This window comes from Microplitis mediator, chromosome 7 (assembly GCF_029852145.1).
Source record: "Microplitis mediator isolate UGA2020A chromosome 7, iyMicMedi2.1, whole genome shotgun sequence".
In the NCBI taxonomy this organism is placed as follows: Eukaryota; Metazoa; Arthropoda; class Insecta; order Hymenoptera; family Braconidae; genus Microplitis; species Microplitis mediator.
In genome coordinates, this window is record NC_079975.1 from 489,658 (window position 1) to 515,616 (window position 25,959).

The following is a 25,959-nucleotide window of genomic DNA, read 5'->3' on the forward strand; positions in this document are numbered from 1 at the left end:
AAATTTCCCGCGTAACAAATGTTTATATTTTTCTCTTTAACAACTGTATTTACTTTAATATTACTCGAAATAACCTTTTTTGATATAATACGAGTCATTTTTTCACTTCTGTAGAAAATTGATTATTGGTTTTTTTAACTTTTTCAAATGCTCTATTTTAATCCAAATCCATATAATTAACCAAAAAATGATATTTCTATTAAATTAATCATGACTAGGTTATAATACTATGAAATACATTTTCTTTTAGAATTTTTGAGTGGTTCATTTTGCCCCAAGTTTCACGTATCGGGCTAAAAATGAGTAAATAATCTAAATTTGTGATAATCAAAAGAAAACAAGGAAAAAAAATTTTTGGTTAATTTTTGAGGTGGGCCTTCTTGCCCCAGGTGGGCCGTCTTGCCCCGGTCTCCCCTATACAAAATAATTAATACATATGTCATGGGATTGTTTAACATTTATATGGAATGTCGGTTTCGAGAAATCAAATATATCGCGTTTGATGGCGAATTTATTTTATATTTTTTAGTAATATACGTGTGTTGGATGTGTGCCGGTAGCAGAAAGGTATACTTTATGAAAAAAAAAAAAAAAAAAATGAGAAAAAAGTGAAGCTCAAGTGGCTTACTGGGTTTTTCTCAAAGCCAAAGTCGTTTCCGTCGCGACGACGTGGCGCACAGAATCTACTCCTGTGTCCCTTGATCGTCGCAGACACGAAATCTACAGAAAAATTCAATGCATTGCCAACTGGCAGAACGGGGAATGGGAAAAATGAAATTCTTTTCTGCTGACGAAAAAATGCCATGGCTCTTAAAGAAAATGACAAATGTGAGTCTTCAATCCAATTTCTATACTGTATTACTTAGTGGGTAATTTTTATTCTTACAATATAAATGATAAAATATACGTTATAAATAAATGTTCACTATCACTTCGCATAAGTATTAATTTTTTTTGATAAAAAAAAAAAGCAAAACATGACGCCCGCAACGTTGGTTCGAACCCTGACTATTTCGGTAGTAGCCAGCGATCTTGCCTTCACTACGGACGATGTATGTCTATAGATATAGTTGATGTTTGCCGCACAAATGCTGCACTGAGCTCTGCTATTTTTTTATTCACAAACTAAAAATAATAATCCGTGCTTATTAATAGCGTCGAAATAATTCAAATTGAATGAAATATTTTATTATTTTTTTTTTTTATTAATAATAAACTAAAAATAAATTATCGAAGGTAATATAAATGGTAAAAACTTTATCGAGTGATATGTCGGGGAAAAATAAAATATTATCCGACATATATGTTCTGAAGATTAAAATATATATAAATTATGATGGTATTCATATCAAGTGTTATTGGAGAGACAGAAATGAAAAGCATAGAGAGATATTTGTCTAGTATACAAGGGTTGAGTTTAGTGATTTAAATGCATACGTAAAAAATAAAAATAATAAAAATTCTCAAACAGATGGATTTGTAAGTGTGCGATTATTGTGAGTACATTTTGCATTTCCGTATATAGTTTTAAAAGGGGTTACGCTTTGCACAACACCCCCTCTGCTGTGAAGAAATAAAAAAAACACATGAGTTTTCAAGGGTTCCAAACACTTTTAGACGTGAATTTTCGAACCCCAGAATATTATCGCTAGGCTGCGTTCTCTGCTCACATGAATCCTCACCCACCCCTACGCCCACATTAATATATATATATATATATATATATAATGCCAGTAAACGTTTTCCCGTGATATCTCACTCTTGAGATTTAACTCCTTTCTCACATTTGCTCTCTCTGGTTGGCATGATCCCTGTAACACTCTTGCTCCTATTCTCCACTCTGTAGCAACAACTCCCATGATGGCATAAAGGGCACAAGTAATATCTTAATCCGCTTATAAATGCAAACCCAAACATATCCGCACACCGCCGGCGGCTGAAAAAGGTTTGCTCGTGGCAATGTTTGCAAACTACCAATCCCTCGACGATAAAAAATAAAAAAAATAAAATCCGCAGCACGCTCCCTTGCCGATTGGCTGCCCTTGAATCGAGGATAAAAGTCCAATGGGGCGTACGCCCGCCGATCCGTCCAATAATTCGGTGCGTATCGAGTTTACAAATAACGGAGAATAAAAAATATAAAATATAAATAAATAGAGTGAATGAAAGAGGTTTATTCTAGGCCCTTTTTATTTTTTCCAGGTAAAATATATATCATTTTTATAATATCCATTAAGATAATTAAAATATATTTTATGCATATACCTACTCGATACTCTTTATCCTCGATTCTCATATAATAAATTAATTTTGTGACGTTTAACTTTTTTTTACCGACCGGTGAAATTGTCAGGTAAAATAAATTATTTAATTGAATCTGTCAATAATACCTCGAGTATCACAATTAAAACATTTTAACTGATTAAATAAAATGTTTGAATTATTATTATTGTTATTGAAATAATTTTTAATATAAAATGTCGATTAAATAGTTTGTTAACCCAAGTTAGTTAATAATATTTAAATGTTAAAGAGGCAATTTAACATTTAAATGAAATCGAGCGTCAGAGTATTAGTTCTTGAGTTGCCAAAGAGCAAAGCTGTAGAGCAGACATGTGTATGTATATGTATAGAAGTTGGTTGTAGGATACAGTCAGTTGCTGGGTGATAGCATGAGATAGTAAGCGAAAGAGGAGAGTAGCTTTCGTTGATCGATTTTCCATTCTGGGAGCTGAAATTCCGTGAGTTGATCTGGCGTACGAGTGATCGAGACAGCTGCAGCTGAGCGTGATAGCAAGTAGAGAGTTCAGAGAATAGAGTACTTCCCGAGCACTGATGCACCGAAAATTTCGTTACAGTTTATAACTAAATTTCACGAGGGTGGCGAATATTACGGGGGTGAAAAGTGAGTACTGGGTACTGGGAACTTGGAACTGAATGCTTGCTGCTGGGTGCTGGGTCCTGGCTGTTTCCAAGAGCAAGGGGTTCTCTTCTCTATATATTTGATATATAGATATATATGTGTTGAGGTATATGAACTCAAGTGTACTCGTACATAGAGAAATCGATGACTACATGAATGTCATCAATGACCATCATGCCAGGGTGTGTCCCCTCGGCTTCCATCTTCACTCCTCAACTCGACCATCCATCTACTCAACCGACCGACTGACGAACCATCCACCCACGTCCCTCTCGACTCACCCCAAAACATCTGTGTTGCAATTACTGCAAATACATCGCACATATGCGTGTATGTGTGAGTGTGTGTATAGCTGCTAGCATGATGACTGGATGATGATTGACGTTTCACTGGACAAAATTCTGTACAGCAGTTTAATTCAGTCCCTTTGCTATTGAGTCCATGGCTCACTCGCGAGGACAATAATTCACAATCTACTAGTGGAAGCGACTACAAATTTCATCGAAATAAGAGTTAATTTACCAAACTCTACATATGTATATATTCAATAGCACATGATAATTTTTATACATCAAGTATTATTTTTATTGTTGATAGAAACATCGGTGCTGTTATTTTTTTTATGTCACGTTAAATGGAATCTGGCCGAGTGTCTGATCCTTTTGTTAGCAACATGCACTCTGTCATGTCAATTTAAACTGGATAGTTTGTTGTATATAGGACATGTGTAATGGAGAGTTGTAGAGAGAGTATCCTCATTGTCGTATTGCCTCGACGTATTTAAATGTGTCACGTAAATCAAGTGACAGCTTTTAATTTATTGAATGCGTTTAATTTTTATTTGTCATTTCAATGGCTCTAAATTAGGGTATTGTTTTTTTTTTATTTTTATAGATTTTGTTTGGGAAATTGATCGGCTGGCAAACAACCGGGTCGGTTCAATAAAAAAGTTACAGTAGTCTTTTTTAATTTTTTTACCGATCGTTTTACGAGTTTGTGAATTTTTAATTTTCAAATATTCGGTAAAAAAACTCGATCAAAGACTTATTGAAATATAAATTACTCTATTAATATTCAAAAATAATCATCAGCAGTATTATTGTTTTTAATTTTCCATTGATAAAAGTAAATTTGAACTAAATTTAATGTTATTTTCACTTGATAAAATTTAAAAAGTTAATTGTCGAGCACTTATTTCGAGCATATATAATTAAGTACAACTGTGCATAATAATACGATCGTTAAGTCTTTGATTTAAATGGTATCCCCATGGCCATCAGCGTACAGCAGTCAGTTGAACACGAATATTGTTAAACATTGTGTCCCCAATTGTCAGCTATATATATAACGATATGTGTGACGGAAAATACAGTTTAGTCTGTGCGCAATAAGGCCGAATCTGTTATTTGGTATATAGTCCGGCTGCAGATTGTTCGGTATCTGGTGATTGGGAGCGAGTGTGCGTGCGTGTTGTGCGGAAGGGTGAGTTTGATAGAATTGTCCAACTGGATATACAAAGGAGTGAAAGAAACAGTTTATAAGTGTGTGCTTATAAATGGGTGGAGATAGATGTTGGTATATATAATATGTATTTTGGTGCAAGGGAGGGAGAAAAGTAACCCCTGAAATACTGCGCGGAATATTGATTGACACACAGTGACAGATTTCACTGTAGTTTGCCACTATACTTGTACACTCTGGCGCACACCATTTTAACTGCACACCCTTCTTAAACCATCTTCGTATATATCTTTTGTTATGTTAATTCAATACAAAGATACTTTGGTATAAATTTAAGTGCTTTGTTCACAGTACCGAGGCTTTATATATATGTATTAATATAATAGTTTGAATTTAAGGATTTCAGATTATGATCCTAAAGGCACAACTGTTGGGTTTTTCTTCATTGTTTAATTCTTTATCTGTTTATAACCCTCTTTTAAATGATGGATGATTGAAAAACAAGAGAAATATGTGCGAGATATATTACAGGGATGGAAATGGACCAGCAAGAATTTGTGGTTATGCTGACTGGAGGTTCAAGGGCTTTATGAGTGGTGAAGTTAATTGCGGGCAATATAGGGGAAGGGGGGCAAAACGGGATACTTAACGAAAAATTTAGTTTTTAGGGACATAATTATCGTAAATTGGCTTCATTTTGATTCTATTTGAAATAAATATAACGAATTTTAGACTGCCATCAGAAAAAAAATTTTTATTTTCTGCGGGCAAAATGGGATACTCCAAAAAAAAGTAAATTTTTTTTTTTTTTTTTCAAGTGAATAAAATTGATGTAATAATGTCTTTCTAAATTGATGTAAGTAATAAAATTTACTCTCAACATATTTTTAAAGAAGTTTTTCCTTGTTATTTCTTTTCAAAATTTGAAATTGGCGCCAATATTATACTTTTCGCAAAAAATATAAAAATGTTTTTTTTTTAGCTTTTAATAGTGTAAAATGATACTAGATGTCATTTTTGACCATTTTCGAAAGTTTTTCGAGAAAAAAAAATTTTTACGAAATTTTGAGGGTATCCCATTTTGCCGGCCTATCCCGTTTTGCTCCCCCTTCCCCTATAGGGTATGTTCTGAACCGTAATTTTATTTTTTAAAAAGACGTTAAGCTCAAGCTGCAAGACAAGTTTACATCTTTTGTAATTATCATTAAAAAAACTGACTTGTGATATTTATTCTGAATGTGTTTGTTTCCATAAAATTTTAATTGCATAATAAATGATTTTTTTTTGTTTTTAATTGGGAAATTGATCAAGTACGATAAAGAACAAAGACAAAGAGGTCTTTGACGGAGCAATAACTCTCAGTACAATGTAGACTATTGTTACGCACGGTTTTGATGACGAGAACCTCAAGTTTTAAATTCCGCAAGATTTATGTTTTAAATTATGCTCCCATTGTTGTACTATGATATAAAATTCTTTTTATCCATGCAATTCTTTTTATAACGATGATTCAAAGACAAAAAAAAATAGCGTCCGAGAATATTTGATCCCACAAATAAATAATTAAAAAAAAATATCAAATGATAGTTTAGCGATAAAAAAAAAGTGATAGAGTGTATAATTATATTTTACTCGTAAATAGTGTCACTTAACCTGTCATCACACCTACATGGATAAACCCATGCATTAGGGTGTGCACACAGATAGTGAGAGACAGAGAGACAACAAGTATTGTTGATATTTACCCATCGATTAGTGCTCCTTCTAATAATTTATGCGGAGCATCGATTTTAATTATAACCCGGATGCTAATTGCCCGTCATTGGAGACCAGTCCTCGAGTGGCGAGCAAACAAGCCTACGGTTGGTCCACGATGATGATCAAGTAGAAGAGTAGTACTGAGAACTCGAGATCCAACCAACACAACCATCCGTCGTCTGTCGTCCGTCCATTCGTCGGCTATGTTTATTTTTAGAAACCTCATAACTGCCTTTTCTCCACCTTCTTTTACGTTTTTTATTTTTTTTTTCTTTACTTGTCTTATGTTTTTAATGTCTATCATGCCACGAAACTACTTTACGATCTACAGAACCACACAAATGTGTGACACATCTGCCAATGAGGCATAATGAGCCAGTTGATGGCATTTCACTGCTAGTATTTCAGAGTGTGTGAAATCACCGATAGACATTAAGTGTCTTCAGATTGTCCATTCAACTCAATGATTACTGTCATGACGTGTTAACGATCGTTTTACGTGTCAACATCTATTTGTCGGGCTCTTCTTCACGCTAGATAATAATACTATTATTATTATTACTATTACTATTATTTATTTTTATTCATCTGACATAAATGCTACCAAATAAATATATTCGAATAATTGTAACAATGTGAGGATCATTAAATAGCACATAATCTTCAATGAAAATCTATTTATGTCTCGGTTATCTTTCTAAATGACCCACATATCAATTTAGATTTACTTATAATTATTGTTGTTATTCATTCAAGTTTATAAATTGAAATGCTTGTTGATAAATAACTTATATTTAATAAGTAATTGAGATAAAATGTAAATTATTGTTGAAGCTGCTGATAATTTTATTATTTTAAAATTTGACCTAGAGGCGAGTGGAGGGCAACGGGCAATTGATAAAAAATTTTGAAATTAATATGCAATGGTGTGATGAGTTTCTGAGATAGGGGAGGGTGGGGCAGAGCGGCCCCCCTAAGCCAATTATTATTTTTTGTGGCTTTCAACCATAAGATCACTTTACTTTTGTCCAATTTCGAACAAATTTATGGACATTTTGCCAAAATTCTGAAAAATTTTTTTTTTTTTTGTGGGGCAGAGCGGCCCCCTTCAAAAAGTGATAAAAAAATTTTTTTTTTTCGTTTTTTTTTTTTTAAATTGTTTTCATCATTGAGAATGTATTTCTTTCTCTTGACAACTATTTTTGGTTTTATATTACTCGAAAAAAATTTTTTAAAGCGTAAAAAATCGTTCACTCTCGATTACCTTAATTACTAATTGTTATTTAATAAAAAAAAAAATCAATTCTATAGTTTTACTTTATTTCAAAAATTTATCAACTAAAAAAAAATTTAATTTTTATAAATTTTTAGTGACCAAATTTGCCTCTTACATAGAGAAACGGCCGAAAAATATGAAAAAATAATTTTTTCGGAAGTTTCGGCTGGTCCATTTTGCCCCAGGTGTTATGCGTAGGGCTAGAAATGTGGAATTATAATAATTTTTTTTTAATTTGACGATAAAAATATGAAAAAATCACTTTTTCAAAATTTTGGGTTTGTCCATTTTGCCCCAAATGGCATGCGTAGGGGTAAAAATGCGCAAACATATCGGATTTATAGTAATTAGTCGAAAAAAAAAAAATTTTTTTTTTGGTCAAAATTTCAGGGGGGCCGCTCTGCCCCACCCTCCCCTACTGATTCTTTTATAAATAATTAAAAAAATAAAATAGCGCCTAGAAGACTTGTAACAAAAATATCTAATTAATATTAATAAAGTTAAATTTATACGCAGTAAAGATATTAAAAATGCGCATAAATAATACCCTATTAAAGTTTACGTGATAATTTATTATTCCATTATTATTACAGGATGAATCCTGCGATAAAGTGGGATTGAATTAAAGATAAATAAACGAAGATTATCAACTGTCGACTACTTTGGCATACACTCTGCTCACTGTGTGCTTGTGGATCTGTATGTACGTACATATATATCTATAGATAAATGGGTGTATTGTGTGTTGTAGAGTGAAGAACAAAACACACGAGTACATGACACACAAAAGGTGCTACGAGCGTAAGCCATCTCGAGCGTTTGCACACCCGCTAGGCGCCAGGATAGTAATTATCGGCAGAGAGAGAGACGATGGAGCCGTGTCGAGGAATAAATTTCATTTAATCGTCCTATTCTCTGATGCCACGAGAACAAAAAAAGTTAAGGATCGAATAAGAGAGCCAGCATAGACAAAAGAGGCGGAGGTATGAGATGAGGACGAGGATGCTGCTGGGAAATGAGGGAGAGCGAATAAGAAGACATAAAGGAAAGATCTCCGCGGGTGCAGGGGCGAGCAGGACTACCAAGTGGAAAATGAAACCAGCTTGGCCCGATTACCGCAAACTCATCGAAAATTTCCCTGATCCGGGTTGGCTTTAATCGATCCACCAGACCCAGCATGCAATCCAGACGGAGATAACCTGCTGGAGAATAACGATTACTCCCCTCTTGTCTTTTCTGCTCTCCACTTTACTCTCTTCACTCATATACACTCTGTCACTGTACTTGGGAAGGCTACAGCTTCTATTCCTCAAGTCTGGTGTTGTTGTGTCTTGGTCTTTTGACGTCAGACGATATTAGAGTGTATATTGGCAACGTGGGCGTGTGGGTAGAGTTGAGAGAAGAGAGTAGAGAGTAATAGAGCAAAGAGAGTTTAATTGTAAGAGCGGAGGACAGCAGCTGGGTGTTTAGATGTGCGGCCTGGACCAAGTGCCAACATGAAGACGTAATTGGTCGAGGCTTTATGACAGTCGCCGTTTCATTTGACGTGTAACATGATTCAGAAGCACATCCAGTCCTTGTCACATCTTCAATTTCCTCTGACATATCAGTCCAATCATCGCTGGCTACTGGTTTATTATATTGTTTTATAAATAGGAGGATGCCGATGTTTGCTGTGTTTTCAACTCTATTAAATAGAATATTTTAGTGGGAACTTTTATCAAGAACAAACGCGCCCGGGGTATTTAATTTTTTTTATTTTTCACCCATTATATTTATTCATAATTTCTCATATTTATTGAAGAGTTTTAGTCGTAAGCAACCGATCTCGTGTTCAAATTTCGGGCAGAGATATTTTGTTAATGAAATTTCATTATAATTTTAAGTAGATTATATTTTATTTTCTATCTATAGCATAAAATTAACTCACGTAATTGGTTATCTGTCGAATTACGCGTATGATAAAATATTAATAACGATATTATATATCTGATGAGCTTAAACTAATAATCAAGTGCTTTGTAACAGAGCCCCACACACTTGCACATTAGCTGTGATGGTGATCTCGAGGTAAAACTATATAGCGAGGAACGAATCTACAATACTCTGGGTACGATAAACTCCGAGTACTATACAAAGTTACTCAACGCTAATATGGTTTTACCACAGGCTAATCTCCTAACAGCACTAAAACTAATGTATATGCACATATATATGCTTCTAAAATTATCACAGCATTTACTACAACTTACATTATGCTCTCGAGCAGTAAGCTGCAACTGTCATTTGGATGTAATCATACCCGATTTAATTCACTAATGACATCATGTATATAATAAGTAGTTTTTGTGTAGCGACTCTGTTATAAGGAGTAGAATTAAATAGCAATAAAAAAAGGTGTACAGTCACTCGAAGAATATTCGCCAGAGCGTGCACGATTTTGATGACGATAGATAGTGCTGACGGTGATGGAGATGGTTATATTAAAATTACCGGTTTGAAATGTTAATCTACGACTGGTATATTTGGGATAAATAAACGACTGAGAGTGTAAATTATCAACACGCAGGCGTGAACGTGTTGCACCTGTCTGTCAGGGTCGCGTGGCTCAAAAGCCCTGAAATTAAACTGCATTTGTGTGTTATCATGTATTATGGATGAGTATATATACATTCATACACGATGTTTGTACAGAACTGTATCTATAAATGTGTGTAGAGATGATATAAATAAATAGACAGAGGAAAGGAGGGTGAGGGGGTGGGGAGGGAGGGAGTAAACGCTACTGGAATACGATGAACAGGATGTAGATAGAGATGAAAGGTTGTTGAGCAATAAACCGGTCGTTAGAGCGATCGTAAAATGGGCATGTACCCTCCGGCTAGCTGGGGGTGATGCTCGCGACATTCTCGTGGTTTAGTTACCCCGGGAATTATCTAAATCTAAATCCTGATTTATTTATCTCCTTTCTTGAATTTTTATTACTGTTTTATTGTACAATATGTTTGCAATAACTCTAATATGTACACGGAAAGAAAATTATGGCAGCGGTTCCCATAATTTTGGGAAATTTTTTCCTATACCATCATAGGAATTACGACCATAAATTATGGGAGCGGTTCCTATAATTATAGGAATGTTTCCCATAATTATAGGAATAGTTCCTATAATTATGGGAATGATACCCATAACACTATAGGAATGGTTCCTATAGTTATAGGAATGGTTCCTATAATTTATAGGAATACTTTCTATAATATTATGGGAATGATTCCCATAATGCAATTGGAATGGTTCGTATACTATTATGGGAATGGTTCCCATAATGATATGGGAACAGTTTCCATAATATTATGGGAACCATTCCCATAATGGTATGGGAATCATTCTCATATCATTATGGGAACCATTCCCATAATAGTATGGGAACTATTCTCATACTATTATGGGGATAGTTCCCATAATATATGGGAACCATTCCTATAGTAGTATAGGAACTATTCCCATACCATTATGGGAACCATTCTCATAATGCATAGGAAAACTTCCCATAATTTTCTTTCCATGTAGTTGTTTGTTTGTTTATTTGTTGGTTTATTTAAGGGTGGACATGTGTAATTTATTTGCTGATTATTTAAATAATTAATGGGATAAGTCGGCTGAAAAGAAAATAGTGAAAAATGAAATATTATTAAAAGTTTAAGTTGTATAAAAAAATAGCGTTTAAGATTTAAGAGCCGGTTGTCTCTCGTGCCCCGAGCGGAAATGAGAGCAGAGCGCTATTCTCAATGGAGTCGTTAGTTTAAAACAAAAAGAATAGAGTGAGTTGGTAGGTAGAGATGGATATGGAGATGGAGATGGAAATAAAGAAATTCTTAAATGTAACAATTCGAAGACGACTTGTGTTTTATTATTATTTTTCAGCCGGGATTGCATTTCTCAGAGCTTTTCCTTGGACATTTTTCTTTTGTCATCGTAAAAAAAAAATTAGAGTGGAGGAAAAAATAAAAAATCGATGTAGCAAGACGAGTTATCGCGGTCGAGGTTGAAGAACAAAGCGAGTGCCCTCTTTACTTTGCGTATCGTAATGACAAAGAGGTAGATTCGTTGCAAAAAAAATGAAAAATTATACAGCAGAAAAAAAAAGTTGTGTAGAGATGAAGAGGTAAAAATAGACAGAGACGGATAAAGAGAAAAAAAATGATAATAATAATGAAAGATTGTTTTTGTTCATGATAATATCGGAGCAGAGTACCAAACAATGAATTTCAATCGGTCCTTTCCAGGACGTAAAATTCATCTTTACGAAGATTAATAGAGTGTAACGGCCCCGGGGAAATTGATAAAAGATAATTGGTAGAATCTGGGAAGAGCGTTAATTACGAATAAATTGATCTTTCACGATCTTCTTGACGGTATGTCTGAATTTATATCAGTGAAAGTCTGGTTGTGTGAATGTGTGTGCTGAGTTAAAGTGAAGGAGTCAATGGTCTCTGGCTACGAGATGGGACATGAAAGTACGCATAAAGTAAAGGGTAAAGAAGGGCAGGCAGAGAGAGCAGGGAGGAGGCAAAAGAGTTTGGGGTTGCCAAGTCAAACAACGGGTGGCACGTGAAATCCAACTTGCGGTTGAGTTGCTTCAAGGGGTGATTCTACATCAGGACATTCGATAATTAACCTCCCACTTAATATTATTGACAATCTGTTAATATCTTTTTAAATAACCGATATCAAAATATTTTTTTTTTGATAAACGCACTGTAAAAAATCACCGGGGTAAGTCCAAACGGTGTAGGTGTTAAAATCGGCGGTGTTAAATTTCAACACCGAAAGCGGTGTAAATATTCTGTACCGGTGTTAAAAAAAAATCTCCGGTGTTAAAATAACGCCGCTGCCGGTGTAAATATTCTAGACCGGTGTTAAAATAACGCCGCCGCCGGTGTAAATATTCTTTACCGGTGTTAAAATATTTAACTTTGTAAATTTTTTTACCTACTCAATCACTATTCTTGTTAATAAATGATATTCTTTAATTATTTTCATAAAGAACTGATATTTTTTGTGTTTTATAATCTTTACAGTTAATACTCCAAGCTGACGCAGTTTATCCTGCCTTTACACCGGTATTACTCCGCTTTTACACCGGTTACCCCGCTTTTACACCGATATTATTCCGTTTTTACACCGGTTACCCCGCTTTTACTCCGCTTTTGCACCGGTTACCCCGATTTAACACCGGTATTTTTAACACCGGTGAATTACTTCTCCTACACCGGTGTAATTTTATTTTAACACCGAGCGGAGTTAAAATGAGTCCATTTTTAACACCGCTCTTTTTACAGTGCGTAAAAAAAACCAAATCTATTACATAAAAAATTTTTCATCTACAATTAATTACCGTGGGTTAAAAAATGGGTGAAAAATGACTTGCATGAAACAAAAATTTTATCTAAACAAAACACATCAATAACTTATTATTTTTAAAGTCTCTTATTTTGTAAATTTGTTTTAATAAATAGAGCAGACGATAAATAATCCCGATGTCCGATCGCGACGAAGGATAATTCAAGTGTGCTTTAATGGATTACTTTGCATCGCACACTAATCGATCAGCAGGATAATACGAAGAATGATGAGGAGACAAGGAGGTGCCGATGATGATGCCGGTGGTAATCACTCACCACCCACGGTGTTATCAACCCACCAGAACTACCACGCATCCTAACCTCTAGTTGGCAAATATTGGTCCATTAAAGATCACAATGCCGTGTAGGAGAACAAACATTGCTGGCTATAGTTATACCAGAGTGAGCTCGTTGATATCACGCGGATAATGACCTCGAATAAACACACTAATACTAATCCTAGACGAGGTGAACGTGTAATTTAGTTCATCTTGACGTCAACAAGTGCTCCTCTTTTATTAGTATTATGTCTGTTTTATAACTATAATATTTTTAGCGGTTATATAGAATGTAGTGTGTAGAGTGAACTGTGTACAGAAGAGATGGGGTATAGTACGAAAGTAGTATTGATTTTCGTTGGCAGTAACGCGTTGCTCTCTGCTATCGCGTGACAAGAAAAATTGACGTCTCCACGGGATTCCCCTCTTATACCTAAACTAAATGTGGGGAATTCGATTCAACGTAATGACATCTACGATATATATATACACAATTACTACTGCTACACACAAATATCCTGTTATTGTCGTTTGACATCGATTAGAAATGTAATTACACATCTTCATCAATTCACTCTATTATTTTGTATAACTAACTATTCACTATTTTTTTAATAAAATTTTTGTTTGTCGCAAGCAAACGGTTCATGGACAAGTAATTATTTACGGCCTTGTTATTTGTAAGATAAAATAATAAGAGCTAAAAAAATTTGTTAAATAAAAATCTAAATTAAAATTCTATTTTTTGTTTTTCAATTGATGTCTTTAAAATAAAAACTAGAATTTATTTTTTACAGACTCGAGTGTAAAAGAAATTCTTGTTCATTTAAAAGAATAAGAAGTAATTTGAAAGTGATTCGATGGTGAGGTTTTTTTTAATTTTTTTATGCTAAAAAGTTTTAAAACTAAATTCGTATCCCATGAAAACCGAGTCCGAGGCTAAAGGGAAAAATTTATTATATACAGAGGGATAAAAATTTTGTATGTATATATATTGTTGGATACTATGATCAGGAGAGTGGGGGAGGGGGTTCATCGGCTACACTCATTTAGTCTCTTTTTCTACTCGCTTATAAGGGGGTTGGTTTTCTTTCAGGGGTTGGCTCGGGACTGTCACTCAGTGATGGATGATTCTACCCCAACGCGATCAATTCACCGAGACTGAGAAGCCTCTTTTTTTCCCTTACACCACATATATTGTTGTATACACACGTATATTCTTTGGTGTTGCTCTGTGGATAGAAGCAACGTACAATTTCACCCTCCGACACCAGGAGATAGTTTGGAGACAAGATAGATTCATGACTTTGGTTTGCTTCCACTCTCGTCTCCGCAACTTTAAAAAGGGTTCTCATCGTCTATTTTTCTTGTCGATCACACATCCCGACACACCTTTACAAAACAACTACTCGCCGTACCGGTTCCACTCAAAGAAATTGCTAAAAAAAAATTAACCAAGTAAAAATAAAATCCGGTGAAAATTATCTTGACGCCGTGAAACACGATCAAACTTTTCTTCCACTTGACTTTAATAAAGTTTCTTTTACGGTAAAAAACTTTTTAGATTTTTTCTTTGTTTTACTTTTTACAAGCTACTAATTGACAGCAAGTGTTGATAGATCGTTAAAAATAATTATCTGACAGCATCATTTTTTTTTTTAATAAAATAATAAACCACTCGTTTTTTTGGAATTCCTAATCATGGGAATGAATCAGAAAGTTCTTTAATTAGTTTTTAAGACCGAATACTTGGATCGAGAATTTTTTTTTACTTGAAAAAAGTGTTCCATTATGAACACACTAGTAAAAATAATAAGCGATGTAATAATTAAAAGAATATGTCCCGCTAACGATTTAATTTGTGTAACCAATTATAATCAGTTACAACTGGATGCACCTAAATTAAAATACTTGCTCAGCGAAAAGCTGGGAGTCCATATATATAATCTCATTTATATACACATATATATGTATTATATAGCAGACATTTATAAAGCTTTGGGTGTAGTTTGCAAGTACGTTCACTAGCCCGTAATTACTTTCCTCTGGTGGCGCAAACGTTAATTCAAATTGCTTTCGAATTACTTGATGCTGTATAAACGACTTGGGAAAATGTACGCGCAGCAACATTCTCAGTTAAAATAATGTGGTGAAATAAAAAATTATTAAGGTCATGTATGTGTAAGTCTATGTATATTATACATATATATTAACGGTCCTCCCTTTACACGGATGTGATGAGCGTCGCGACGCCCCGGTCGTTACTTTTGAGTTGCGTCGGCCACGTAACAAGCTCGAGAGAATTGTTTGATGGCTTAAGTTTCACTTTTTAATCCCAAACTCCACGCTACATATATAAACACATACATATGCATGCGAAAGATGATGGATGCTCGAATTATTTAATTAGAATAACTCAAAGATATTTCAAAAATGCTACTAGAGGGTGTTCAAGTCACTTGAGTTTGAGAAAATTGCAGTAAAATAATTTATATAATACACTGTAAAAAGAGCGGTGTTAAAAATGGACTCATTTTAACTCCGCCCGGTGTTAAAATAAAATTACACCGGTGTAGGAGGAGTAATACACCGGTGTTAAAAATACCGGTGTTAAGTCAGGGTAACCGGTGTAAAAGCGGAGTAAAATCGGTGTAAAAGCGGGGTAACCGGTGTAGAAACGGAGTAATATCGGTGTAAAAGCGGGGTAACCGGTGTAGAAACGGAGTAATATCGGTGTAAAAGCGGGGTAACCGGTGTAAAAGCGGAGTAATACCGGTGTAAATTGCGTCCGCTTGGAGTATTAACTTTAAAGATTATAAAACACAAAAAATGTCAATTCTCTATGAAAATTAATAAAGAATATCATTTATTAACAAGTATAGCGATCGAGTAAGTAAAAATATTCACAATGTAAAATATTTTAACACCGGTAAAGAATATCTACACCGGCGGCGGCGTTATTTTAACACCGGTCTAGAATATTTACACCGGCAGCGGTGTTATTTTAACACCGGAGAATTTTTTTTAACACCGGAACAGAATATCTACACCGGCGGCGGCGTTATTTTAACACCGGTCTAGAATATTTACACCGGCAGCGGTGTTATTTTAACACCGGAGAATTTTTTTTAACACCGGAACAGAATATCTACACCGGCGGCGGCGTTATTTTAACACCGGTCTAGAATATTTACACCGGCAGCGGTGTTATTTTAATACCGGAGAATTTTTTTTAACACCGGAACAGAATATTTACACCGGCAGCGGCGTTATTTTCACACCGCTTTCGGGGGTAAATTTAACACCGATAATTTTAACACTTACACCGCTTGGACTTACCCCGGTGATTTTTTACAGTGTATGTAATATTTGTATTTTATTTTTTTCTCTTTGTTTCGATTTTCGAGGAGTAATATAATATGAGTATACCCATGTATATATATGCTTTGATTTATGCTTGTTATATTTTATTTAGTCAAGTGTGCATCATTAAGGGTTGCGATGGGACTATAAAGGGGGTTGATTATATAAGGGGTTTGACTGACCTACTTCATACTGAGTAATTCAACCGAGTAATCATTATATTTGTCCGCTATTATTTTTATATCCGGTTTTATTTTTTTATTTCATTTTTATTTCCGACATATTTTTTTATTACTTTTCCTCGTGTTTTATGATAATGTTCTCTGTTTATGTCGTAATAAAATTTTATACTGTACTTAATCGAGTGACATTATAAAATTTATAACTTTTACTATAGAGTTCAAATCAATTGATCGCATTATTTAATGACGCTAGTCTATTTTAAATTCCAAATGACTTTTTTTTTACTGCGAAAAAATTAAATTTCTGTTTAATTAAAAACAGAGGTAGAGCTAAATGGGGACGTTAAAAAATGAATTAAAGCAAATGTGGGGTTTGAATGACTTGAAATTTTTTTAAATTAAATTTTAGGATAAAAGTATATTAGCTAAAGTATTTAAAAAATTTAATTAATGTCTGGATGTTAGAAATTTTTTAAATTAATATTGATAAAAAATTAATATATAATTAATGAATTTTAATTGACCTTTTCTAAAAATTAGGTTAATAAAAGTTTAATTTTAAATTTTGAATTAATTCAAATAATGTGACAGTAATCCAATAAAATGTAAATTCTAATTGAATTATTTAAAATGGCGGTGACCTCAATAGACGTTTTAAAAATAAATAGAAGACAATTGTCTGTGAATGTGATAAATTATTGGCAAGAAAGATTAAATGTTAATATTGATTTAATTTCTTTCCGGAAAATTAAAATGTAATAAATTTTTTTTAGTCTGCAAGAAGTACAAAAGATGTTTACTAATAATTTACCAGCAGTGACCACCGTCCAAGTATTTGAAATTAACGAGGCGCGTATTTGAAAGTGCAATCGCGCGAAAGCCAATCGCGCTAATTGGCTTCTAGGTGAATCGGGTGTGCCGTGACCTCTTGTTTAACCCTTTTCGACAACCGAACGGCTCTGCTCTCGACAAAATACCCCATACATACATCCGTGTATTTATTTATATTTATATATAGATATAAATATGGTTATATAGAAAAGTATCCTTTAGCGGGTATGTCGAAGCCCCGACGTGACTGCTGGGAACTGATACCAGTAAGCTTGACGAGCAGACGTAAGCGAAATTGCCAGCCGCTTTTGTTTCCTTATCCACTTTTTATTTATATTCATTTTTTGTGTGAGCTAAAAAAAATACTACCGCCGTAATCAACGGTCGCTATATGATCAAAAGTCCTTTCAAAATGCGTCGACACCAGCACAAAAAAATGAAACCCAGCACACTCTCAAAAGCGACCCACGTGTATTCATATCGCTAAAATAAATAATCTATTGATATATATATGGACAAAAAATTTTTGTTTTATCTCTTATCGATAAAACCATTTTTTCAATAACGGAGCATTCATTTCAGCGGGTTATTTTTTAATTATTAATAAAAATTTTTTTCATCAATGTTAAAAATTAGTCATTGATTTTTTTGAATATAATAATTAATTTTGATGACTATTTAAATTTTTTAAGTTACTGTTTAATTTCAAACTCTAAAAATTAATTTTATTAAAATTGAAGTTTATTTTATTGACTTACCAATAAAAATGATTGATAATAATTGTAGGGAATAAATTTAAGCACTAGCACTTATCAATTATTTAATTTAAAGTTTTTTTTTCTTTTTCAATTCCTTCAATTATTTTTTTAAAAATGAAATTCCAGAAAAAATTTTATAAATCACTCACAAAAGTCTATATCAGATAATAAAAATGAAATAAAATAATTTTAAATAATGTGATAATTATGGTGTAGAGTTTTTGTCGAATAAAAAAATAATAGCATAAAAACACCTGCACAGAAAAATATATATGTGGGTTAACCTTGAAAATCCACCGGCCGCAACGTTACGCGAAAGTGTTTTGGGTTAACAGTCAGGAGTAAAGTAGTATATAGAGGATGTTGGCAGGCAATATTTTGGGGGTGAGCGACCCCTGGCGTCGAGCTTCTGAATCTCCGGTAAATCGATAGGGTGCACGACGCAGGCGCTCTAAGGGCCAGTGTGGGGATGGAAATGGAATAAGTGAGGGTGAAAAATAAAAGTGAGACGGATAACCTGGGCTGTTCGAGACTCCCGACGTAGACGAGGATGAGGACGAGGAGGACGACGATTGCGAGCCCCTTGACGATGAGAACCAAGAATATACTCGCTATTACTCGTTTTCTCCTTTTTTATTTTTTTTTTTACGAAATAAATGTAATGGCAATCTCTCTTATTCTTCATCTGAACCCCCCGTAAATAGTCGCCATCTAACATCACAAAATTCTTACATCATTGAATATTTTTTTTATCTACTCGAATTTTTCACACTCGTGTAAATCTATTTTGTCTTTATCATAGCCAGTCATCTGAATTTTTTTCATAAATATTTTTCTCTCCAGATTCTTATTGTTTTTTTCTTTTTTCCTTTATCAAGTGAAACATTTCATAACTACTCTGAAATCAGCACAATAATCATTTCGAAATTAGTTTCAAAAAAATAAAGTGTTGGTTATACCCTCCCCCGTGGTCTTTAACTCCATTTTTTTTTTTTAATTAAGCCTGCTTTTAATAATAGTATCCGCTGACAACGGTCCAATCACGGTAGAAAGACATGGGGTTGCATAAACAGCGGCTATAACTTTTGAAACTACCAGTTTCAAAGTAACCATGATGTTGGTGACATCAGATGAGTAATTATCTACTATGCATTATTCATAGATTCTCAAACTAAATTTACTAATTGTCGGTTTAATTATATAACACACACCAACATCCTACATCGATTAAGGGCATTCTCAGACAGTGCCCCCCACTTTTTAAAAATATGCAATGAGTTTCAACTGTCATAACCGTATCAAAATTTTAATAATTAATTAAAAAAAAATTAGAACATTAATTGAAAAAAGGACAACGTAGTCGTAATTTCGTTGAGGTATAGAATTTAAAAAAAATTACTTACAATTGATATCAATTGGGAGTTAAACGAAATTTGTTGAATAAATTTTAGCCAACAAAATTTAAAAATTCGAATTATAAAATTGACATGACGATTTTACTGAAATTTATTTAACGAATTTTGTTTAACTCTTAATTGATATCGAGTGTAAAAAAATTTTTTTTTAATCTGTATATCGGCGAAATTACGACTACGTTGTCCTTTTTTCAATTAATGTTCTAATTTTTTTTTAATTAATTGATAAAAATTTGATACGCTTATGACAGTTGAAAATCATTGAAAATTTTTAAAAAGTGGGAGGCACTGTCTGAGAATGGCCTTAATAATTTTCGCAATAAATATTTTTAAAAAATTGAGGTTGATTCTGTAGATGCAAAATTTTTTGAAGCTTGAAACATCAAGTGTGAAAAAAATTAGAACATCTCACGTAGTTATCTATAGTAGAATCTATTCATTTTCCCACCCAGAATTTGAGTTTCCCACAGCAAACCTGTCATTCTGACGTACAAAAGCCTAAAGTTACTCTTAGAAATTGTATGAAGCTCGAATGGAAGGAGCATATATATATGAATGTACTCTAGCTCTTTTCTGTGTATGATACACTCACCGAAAAAAGGATGAAAAACTGAGTAAAAGAGTTGAAAGAGACCGACGTATCGACATTTTGCTGTCGATCGATTTCGGTTGGTCTATTTGCCACGGGCCAGATAAAAATAGAGTTATATATCTAGAGAGGTCAATGGTCGGCTAGAAACATAAAGAATGCATAAAGTTTCCTCAAAGCTATACACTATACATCCACATTTTGTACGTAAAAGTATATACATGTATACGAGCTAGAGTACATACTACTACAAGTTGGATTGTCTGGAATGCCGGGCTAAAGAAACCAGAGAAAGAAACTGGGAAAAAGCCCGGTGGCGGACTTGAAAGAATAAATAAAAGGAACATAAAATTTTATATAAAATAGAATAAAAAAAAATAAACAAAGTTGCATGGGTGTAAGTACAGTAGTGCTGTAGAGGTTTCGCCCGCGTGTTTCACGCCATAATGTATCCACATCAGACATCTATATATATGTTTGTATATATATATATATATATATATATGTATAGATGGATGTACGTGCGGATGAGGTACGTTGCATTAGACTCAAAAAGACTCCTGGAGGATCGCCAAAAGAGCCGCGAATCTAGACTTAAAATTTCCTGGAGGTTTGTTATACGCCCGAGGAAAAATAAGAATACTTGGGCATAAAAATTCTCGAGCACGCGATTTGGCAAGCTTCACTGAGCTCTTTTAAATTTTTTGTTAAATATAATATTCTTTTTAAAATGTCTAAAGTTAAATAATATTATAAATTACTCGTACGTCTGCACCTAGGTCTATTTGTACCGCTGTCTGGGCCGAGGAAATATTTTTTTATTTCATTTGCTTTCCTAGAAATACCCGCAACTGTAAAATAATATATTATTCGTATCGCAGTCTGACGCTGGTAGAAAAATTCAACCAAAGTCCACTCTAAGCGTCACTTGAGAATTTTTTTTATCAAGAAATGTTCGTTCTGAGATGAGCCAAATAAATTGTAATTAAGTGATTGCACTCAAATTTTCCGCTAGGGTCTGTGCTGAGATTAGTTAGAGCTACACTTCTGAGATTTATAAAGAAATATGTCGAAAAAAGCCCCGGACTCTTGAGGAAATTATTACAAATTATTGTGTCATTTATTTTTATTAAAATTAATTTGTACTTTGGTCTGTTTACAGCAAGATTTATTTTACGGTCTGCGATATCGAGTCAAACTTTTGTAAAAAAAAGCTCGATTAATTTTACTGAGGCTTTCTGGTGGTTCAACTAAATGTTCATTAACTTTTATAAGAATTTTTTGAAAATCTTTTGATACTAGCCATTTTTTGACGTTTAATTTAGGGGTCTCGTTAAGGTAATGACCAGGGACTGGGAAGTAAAGAAGTAACGTTAGGTAAACATGAAAATTTTTTAACCCGTAGGCAATTAATATTCAGGTGACCCTGCTCCAAAAAAAAAATACTCTAATGTCGTGACTCAAAATTTTTAGATATTTTCTAGAAAAAAATATCCAACTAAATTTTTGAAAATATAAAAAAAAGAAAATCTAGAGAAATTTATTGGCACTGTCGTTACTAATATATATGGAACTTTTTTTTCTTTCTTTTATGTAAGTACGTACAAAGTACCAATATATCTAATAGCCTGCAAGCAAACATTACTTCACAATGTTTTACAACAGTGGATCGGGCATTAAAATTGCTCAACAATCCGTTTTATAGCCCGAGCAATAAAGTTTGCCGTAGGGTCAATTTGACTTTTGGACACTCAGGTCTCTCTCGAAGCGTGATCGGTTAAGTGCACGATGAGTATAACCCACACCTCTCTCTCAATAACTCGGATGGCTGCCAAACTGGGCGTTAAAATTTTAAAAAATAAAGTAAAAGACATTTAATGATAAATGTACAAGGATTTTTTGGGCTCCTATAAAATGACTCACGGCTGACTAGACTTGGGGATCTTGAACATCTATCCTATTCCAATATGCGAGTGATAGCGCCAGGTCGGATAAAAAACTTTGATGGAAATAAAAAAACAAGTACACTAAAAGGAGAAAAGGATTAGGAAGAGATAGAGAAACTTTTCGTTATGGATAGTGCAGGAGGGGCGTAATTTCCCCGAGTATCACGTGATTCTCGTTCACTGGGGGTGTTGAACGAGAGACGCACCACCACCACTACTACCACCACTGCTACCACCACCTCTAGCATCACCATTACTAGCACTAGCTACTGCCGGCACCACTACTTGAAGTTTTCTATACGACTACCACCACGATACGACGCCCGGCTGGATTTTGCTGGGGTGAAAAGAGTAAGAGGACAAGCGATATAGAAACGGGGTGCGTCTTTCATGGTGTCATGGCAACACCCGTCTCATCGCAATCGCTACATGTATACACACAAACTATAAACCAAGGGTTTTACTCTGTAGATATATATGGACTGTTACTACTCTTTTACACGGTCAGAGTTGTTACTGTACGTTATGGTAGATTTACAAAGAAAACTGACTACCCAAGATTCGAAAGTTACAAGTACTGCGATTATATATCTAGACATCTTGGATATTAGGGATAGAAATTTTTCTTATTTATTGGATGTCAAATTAATATTTTATTTATATTTTTGATAATCGTTTAGTTGTATGTAGCAATTGGTCTGTAATTTACGAGACGCATAAAACAGCAGGAGGTGACACGTGTGTATAGGGTAGTGGGGCAGAGGGTACTGTCGATGACAAGGCGATTGTTGGCCGGATACCGTGATTGGTGACAAAGACGATGATGGATCCGCACGGAAGATCGATTAGATTTAGAGTCCTGATAGAATTACGGGGTCGAATGATGGGCGTCCTCGTGCTGTTGGTTGACGGACCGCAAGCTGGATTCCGTTCGCGAAACTCTTGATGCCATTCGGTCCCCTGTCCCTGTCATCTAAACTGATGTCCGTGGCAAACGGCCCAGCTAACGGTAATTAACACTGGGGAGCCTCTCAACTATTTTTCTGGGGTCCAAAATGTCAATCGTGGAATTTAATACGGACGGGAATTTTATTTTTAACGACAGATACAAGTTTCTGCAGTTACTCCTGTGAGAATGAATTTGAAATTTTCGGTTAATGTAAGATTAAAAAATAAAAAAGTTATTGTATAAAGTATTATATTAAGAGGAAAGTAAATTTGAAAAGTTTCCGATTCAATAAATCACGATTATTCTTGATCAATATGAAAGCCGAATATCTTTTGCCTTGCACAGAATATATACCTGGTGGCGAGACTACTCGCCTTGGCAAGCTTGCCGGCAGTCTGATGCATAGAGAGCCAATTAAATTCGATTAGAGTTTACGGACGGATGAATAAAGAACCCCGTGCAAAAAGGAACAAATCAGTATCTTTCAATATTACACTTTTTTACTAAATTTTATTTAATTTCAGCAGTGAAATCACTCTCAAGACTCGCTGCTAAAATTAATTCGTTATTCCCTGGATCCGGGGAAACGTTTTTCTCACGGCTACGAAAAGCTTCATTTATTTATATTTATAATTATAACTCATCATTCGCATTTACTTTTTATTTTTCACAGGCTCGGCTCGGAGCATCTGCGAGAATCGGGAGTTACGAAAAAGCAAAGGGGTTCGAACAATAGCCAAAGTAATGACTCGATAGTAGAACTAGGATGCCCGTACACTAATTACCTCTTGGGTTTGTTAAAAAAAGAAGAAGCAGTATGTAGAGAGAAGAGTAAAAAAGTAAAAAAGATGAAATTGGAAATGACAGTAGGCAAAACGTACACATGAAAAAATAGTGTAGTATGTATCTGTTAGATGTCGATGTATAGATGAGTGTGCTCGTAACCAGCAACAGATATTTGAATCCAATGGGTTATTGGAATGGAAAATGCGTTGTGGCTTGGGTCTATGCACTTGGCTAGATATATAGACGGATGGGAACCACGACCACTCGTAGTTGAGCGATCGACGACATATCGACGTATTAACCAGAGAAAATGTTCTGAAAATTCCCCGAATAATCCGGCTTCTGATGAAACAATCATAATAAAAAAAAAGAACAAAAATCATTTGATATTGATTGGAAAATTTTTTAATTAAAAGTATATTTTTTTGTGCCTTCCCAGGGATATTTGTCTAAGAAATTTTATTTATTGCCGAGCTCCAAAGTCGTATTGAAGAGATCGATGTAAAAAATGTTTAATTATAAAAGCACTTTGGTCTTGTTTGTCAAGACTCTTTTTTTTATTTTTCTAGTGCTTTTCTTTTAATTAATTTTATCTTGCGAATGTGATGGATACAAGAGGCTGAGTTGTAAGTACGTGATAATTAATCCACTTTAAATGTAGACTGTTAACAAACTGACTTATGATATTGAATTGAAATATACTTTTATTTAAAAAGTCGTCTGAGATCAAAAGACACTCAAGTATTAAATAATATTTGTAGTCGACAATTATTGATTGCACATTTTTCACAAATCGCATTTGATTTTAAAGATTGAGGACATCGATTGGTTGAATAATTAATTTTAAAATCTGACTCGATAAATATTTGTTTGATTCAAATTAATATTTTTTTTCGTAAAGTCACTTTGAGCAAAAAGTAATGGAGTTTTGAAAAGAAATACTCGTTAATGACTGAATAAAAGAGCAAAATTTAGCTTCGGTGACTTGTTTATACTTTTTTATGGAGACGTAGTAAAAACGAATGCTTTTACTTCAGATTTGTACTTCATATTTTCTACCGCATTCAAAGTACTACTACTGTATGTAGACTTTTGATGTTAAAAATACGTTTCGACATTCACAGAGAGTTGTAACAAAGCCGAGTTTACGTACTATGGATTTTATTTTAATCAAAGTACGTTACAACAACGAATACTTAATTATTGAGCGAGCTAATTTGATAATTATTTGTATATAGGGAGTGATTTATTATTATTGAGTGAATTAATTAACGCTGATGTTGAGAGCGGAGGAAAAAATATCTATATATATTTATATGAGAGTGAGATTGAAGCAGCGGAACAAAAAATTAATATGACGCGTACAAAGTAATTTTTACAAAAACAAACGTATGAATACAAAGAAAAATGTGTGAATGGTACACGTGCTCGGTGGTTTTGGGTTACGTTCTACTTGTCTCAGATTTCCGTTTTAACTTTTGACGACTACCGCGCATATTTATTTTATATATATATATATATATATATATATATATCTAGTCTTATGTAGAGTCAAAATTTTGAACAAAGAAAATATGTCTCTTTAATTTTTTACTCTGTAAAAGTCGGTTTAATTATTTATTTTTATTACCAGAATTAAAATTCATCCTCGTTTTATATTTTATTTATTTTTTATTTATTTATTTATTTATTTATCAACTTATTTACAATAATAATTTTACAGAATACAAATTTATTAATAGTAAATGTAAATAAGCATAAATAATAATAACTCTAGGAAAATACCTTTCAGAGCCATTTAATAAAAGAAAGATGCATCATAACATATTCATTTCATATATAATTTAATAATTTTAACTATTTTTCTCTAATACCATTAAATGCCTATAGCATAATTTCTTAAAAATACTCAAACTATCAGCTGATGTTATATTTTTAGGCAGCGAATTCCAAAATTTAATACCAGTTATTAGAAATGATTTCTGATAGTGATTACTATGACATGGTGGTACCCATAATGTATTAGTTTTATTTGGATC

At 33.8% G+C, this 25,959-nt stretch overlaps 1 protein-coding gene across 1 annotated transcript in view; it reads right to left on the reverse strand.

Annotated features, from left to right (window-relative positions):
- Positions 1-18,387, reverse strand: part of LOC130671019 (frizzled-2-like) — a 67,801-nt gene extending 49,414 nt beyond the window's left edge. The window contains exon 1 of the mRNA XM_057474694.1: positions 18,236-18,387. The gene's annotated coding sequence lies outside the window, so the exon portion shown is untranslated. The remainder of the gene's footprint in view (positions 1-18,235) is intronic.
- Positions 18,388-25,959: the final 7,572 nt, after the last annotated feature.